Source organism: Triticum dicoccoides, chromosome 5B (genome assembly GCF_002162155.2).
Source record: "Triticum dicoccoides isolate Atlit2015 ecotype Zavitan chromosome 5B, WEW_v2.0, whole genome shotgun sequence".
Lineage (NCBI taxonomy): Eukaryota > Viridiplantae > Streptophyta > Magnoliopsida > Poales > Poaceae > Triticum > Triticum dicoccoides.
The window spans coordinates 304777983-304783116 of NC_041389.1; positions in this window are offsets into that span (position 1 = coordinate 304777983).

Below are 5134 nucleotides of genomic sequence, written 5' to 3' on the forward strand. Positions count from 1 at the left end.
TTCCCTTATGACATTGATTATTGCCCTATGCATTGGTGTTAGCCACAAACTCTGAACTACCATCCGCCTTGCGTTTACCGTTGCCCCCCTAGTTCGCCGGGTTAGGCTGCTGACCCTCGGTGTTGCCGTTCTTTTTTCCCTTCCCTGTCTTTTCATCATCAGACTCGGGGTCCTTGATACTATCAAAGTCGGCATATTTGATTAGAGCCACCATCATCTGGCCCATATCATTACAATCGCGCTTGAGCCGCCCCAGCTTCTATTTCAGAGGAAAAAAACAGCAATTTTTCTCCAACATTAAGACCGCAGAGCCGGCATTCATGTTATCAGATGAATGTATGGTAGCTTTGACCCGTCGCACCCAATGGGTCGTTGATTCACCCTCCTCTTGATTGCAAGTAGCCAAATCCACAATCGACATGGGCTGCTTGCATGTGTCCTTAAAGTTCTAGATAAACCGGGCCTTTAACTCTGCCCATGAACCGATGAAATTAGCCTGCAGCCCTTTTAACCAAGTACGGGTCGTTCCATCCAGCATCATGGTGAAATACTTGGCACACGCAACGTCACTGACTTCCAATAACTCCATGGCCATCTCATAACTTTCAATCCACGCCTCAGGGGGTAAGTCATCTGTGTAATTAGGCACCTTTCGAGATCCTAAAATCCTTGGGCAAATGCTCATTACGCAGAGCCGACGCCAGACAGGGTACACCTGTAGATCTGGAGGTCACGCCTGCTTCAACCGAAGTCGTTGGGTAAACCGGAAGGGGCTGGTGAGCCACCTGCTAAGCCGCCCGCTCGGCTTCTTGACGCATTATGTCCTGATCAACCAAGTTAAGAGCTCCATCACGCGCCGGGTCATGCCCACACGGCTGGACACGACGTTGGGCGTTGCTTGACACGGCTGGTGAATCCATGTGCCTGCTATAACTCCGGCTTGGACGAGGGGTCAAATGAATCATGTCTCGACTATAAGAATACGCCTCCTGCTGCGCCAATGCTGTCTGAAGAAGTTCTCTGACCCTTCGTGTTTCAACCGCCGTCGGAGAGTCGCCATCCACTGGGAGAGCCGCCAATCGTGTCACCGTAGCGATCATGTTCTCCAAAGGATTAGAGTAATGACTCGATGGTGTCGGTACATGCTGAGGTGGAGCAGTATTCAGACGAGGGGGTTCTGTCACGCGCGGTTGAACCGGTGTCCCGGCCTCGGGCACCGCAGCCCGGTTTATCTCTGGCGGGTTACTGGGCCCTGCACCGGGCGTGCGGAAGAGGTTTCTAGGCTCATAAATCGTAGGTATACTGGACTGGTGCCTTCTCCTCATGATCTCATTTGACGCGTTCTGATCCATCGTAAGCTGGAAAGCCTCCGACTAAATTTGCTGGGCTTGAGCATCCAAGGTCGCCCGCTCTGAGGCTATCCTAACGTCCTCAGCTGCCAGGTCTTCCTTGGCTAGCGCTATCTCATCACGTAACTTTGCCACCTCCGCATCATGTTGAGCTTGATTCACCGGCCTGACCACGACTATTAACAGAGTTGTCAATTTATCTAGTAAAGCCATAAAAACTTGAGCCGGCGGGCGTGCAGGGCCTCCTACCCCGGCTGCCGTCACCGCTGCTGACCCGGAAGTCATTGTTGTCGCAGCTGTAGATTTTTGCCCCGGTTGCGTGCCAGTCATGAAGATCCCGACTCTGTTTGGCAGCTCAAAGGGGTCCGGAATACTGTTGCCATCAGAATAGCCCACAAGCCCACCATCTTGCAGTTGATACAATGAATCGGTCTCGCCTGTGGATTATTCGTCGTTAGAGTAGATGGCCGTCTCACCCTCAGACATAGATCCTTCATCAAATTCCCCTCCATGGATGCATCCCACAAAGGCATGTTTCACGGCGGGCTGAGCTCGGGCGGGTCTCGCACGCTGAGCCATCTCGACGATGTCGGTGCAGATGCCTGGCTCAGGCCCAACTCGTCGATATTGCCAATGAAGACATGGATTCCGCCGAAGGGGACCCGGTACCCGTACTCAATTGAGCCGGCCTCGGGGACCCAGCCTGCATTGTCGATGTAGAGCTTGCCGCGACGACTCTTGGTCATCCGGCCCACAACATACCACTTGAGCCCTTCGAAGTTGCCCTTTAAGAACTCAAATACACCATGCATTGGCCCCACGGTGGGTGCCAACTATCGTGGAAAGGTCACGGCAGATGTCCTAGCAAAAGGACTTAGTCGTGGAGCCATCGCAACTAGGAAGCTTAAAGGGGTTAAACGGGACAAAGGACACAGGAGTTTATACTGGTTCGGCCCCTTGCGGTGAAGGTAAAGGCCTAATCCAGTTTGAGGTGGTATTGCTTATGTCTCGATTACCAGAGAGCGAATCCGCTTGACCTAGCTTTTGATCTGTTGTTTCTCGTCCTGAATCGCCACCAGGTCGTCCCTTTATATACACAGGTCGACGCCCAGTGGCTCACGGAGTCCCAGCCGGCTCATAAACAGTGTCCAGCTCGGTGACTAACTATTCATGCCTTACAATACAAGTCACACATATACGGCGGTTTACCCTTACAGGCCTTAAGTCGCCTTTGGACTTTGGGCCCTTAACTAAACCGCTATCTTCAAATATCTTCGTGGGCTTCATATGATGAATCGTCATAGGTATAACCCAGCCCCTCCTGGACGGATCATACCTAATAGTTATATCCCCAACAGGTCCAAAGGCACCATTGCTTCAACCTCATTGGTAATTCCATCTTGTAAATACTTAGTGCACAAGATTAATTTTTCAAATTATATTGTCCATATCACTAAACCCCACTTGTGAAGAGGATTGCACTTTCAAAAAGAACATTATTGGAAAAACCTTCATGCCCCTCGAGACGGTTAATCAAGTATTCCATACGTAGTAATAGTTTTGTAGGTACACAACGTATAAGAAATAGAGAAAACATATAGCTATGCATGACACTTAATCAAAATGCTCAAAACAAGTACACCCAACTGAAAAATACTACAACATTAATCATCATCACTGGCCGTCTGGCAAAAGAAGTCTGACAGTGATAATAGGACATGCATTATCACTGACTTGCCTTATACACAACCGGTAACTGATGTTCAAGCGGACTTATGATTATTTAGTTATTTGTGCGTCTTTATAATTTTAGGTGTCCACCTATTTTTAAGCAAAATTGACTAATTTCTTTTTAAAGTTTGACCTTTTTTCGCACCCCTTCACTTGTGCGAACCCGAGGTGCTCAGCTAGGGTTTTCGTTGCCTCTCGTCCGTGTCGCCTTTGGTTCGCCTCGTCTCTTGTGGACCTAGGACCATGGAGGCGCGGGAAGACTTTGTTTTTTGGTGGTTTTTCAGATTTGTTCCGGTTTGTGCCATGCTTAGGAAGGCAAGGCGGCGACGGCTTTCTGAAGATGGACTAATATTCTCCCCGTCTAGCCCCATCATCGCGGTGCTTCTAGTATCATAGGAGGGCGTGTCGAGGTCAGTCTTCGGTGGATCTTTTGGGATTAACTCAGCATTTTTCTTTGGTATATTCGTTTGGATCCGGTCTTTGTTTGTCTGCGTCCATGTGTTTGCAGCTTGAATCCTTTCGATCTACGTTTCTCTTCATCGACGGTGGTGTTGTTTTGATGTGATGGTCCTATGAGGCCTTAGCACAAGGACTTTCTGATTGTCTACTACAACAAGATTTTTCCAGCTTCAATGTGGAAGGGGCGATAACGGGCACGGCTTCGACTTGCTCCAGTGCTTGTATTCGTCATTAGGTGGTCTATGAATCAAGATTTAACTTTTATTTCTGGTGTTTTTTACTATCTTAACCGTTGATGAACAGATTGAAAGTTTTCTCGAAAATAAAGTTTGAACTTTTTGCTTAATCTAAACAATGGCCTTTACGAAACCCGGTAAGACTTACTATGAAGATGCTACTGACTACCGTACTCCACTAGTTTCCGTCTTGTTTCTCTCTTTTGACCAAAAGCTGCTTTGGAGCCTGTTGCAAAGTGGGCAGGCAAGATCCGAGCATATCTTACATGTGAAGTAAAACAAAAGAGGGAGAAAGCTTCAAGCCAAACGGCTCCAAAAAGTTTGCAACAGCTAGCTCATTTCTATATCACGGGATACACTGACCTGTATACCGGCCCGGCCGGCCTCCTTTGTATTCTTTGCTTACTGCAAAAGTCATGCTGATTTCTTTTGTCCCAAAAAACAAGTATGCACAAAAACTGTATGGAGCTCCCACTAAACCTGCAACACTTCGTATGCTGATTAGGAGGCAATAATGCGTTGTCTTATAGCCTTCCCATTGAGCATATAATTGTATATCACGCATGTCCCTGCCTGACTATTTATATTGCTAAATAATTGTACCCTCTAAACCGCTAACTTCGTAAGGTGATGGTTAAATGGAGGGAGCAGCACCCCTGTGTTGATGGAATCCAGGCAGCAACTGCCCTTGTGTAACCCACTCATCACTGGCTGCAAATATGTCTGATCTTTCCCTCTCTTTTTCTCCAAGAATCTACTGGCCATGCACAAATCACAACTTCCACTGGTTCTCCGGTTCCATTTAACTTATTTCTGTTCAGATTTGTACTTAAACAATGTCGATATATACACGACTGTAAGCTTCCTTTTGTTTCAACTTTAGTTAACACCCATATATACTACTACAAATAATGGTTAGTGCGTGATATCATATGTGTTGGTCATGGTATGCAGGGTATCATCTAACGGCCAACCGCATATGCTCCTCTTCCCTTGGTGCTTAAACCTGTGGAGGATGTGTCATCTTGCGCTTTAGCTTTAGACAAAACGCTCGAGGCGGTTAATTTAGTTCCTCTGGTGGACGCAGCACTCCCGTGGGAGGTGATAGGGTAAAGAAGCAAAAGCAGATTGCGAGCTTGTGAGTAGTTAGCTGTTGGTTTCCAACGTCAATTGACACTGATCAAGAGAATGCGTTAGTTAATTCGTGAGGATTGTGCTCGTGCGTGCATGCACGGTGGCTATATAACGGTCAACACGCCATCGCCATGCCCGCCTTTTCTAGAGCAGCGCTCCAAGTTGCCTCTTCTGCGGTAGCCGCCACATCATTGTAGTGGTTCCAAGGAGCTTTTCATGGTTAGG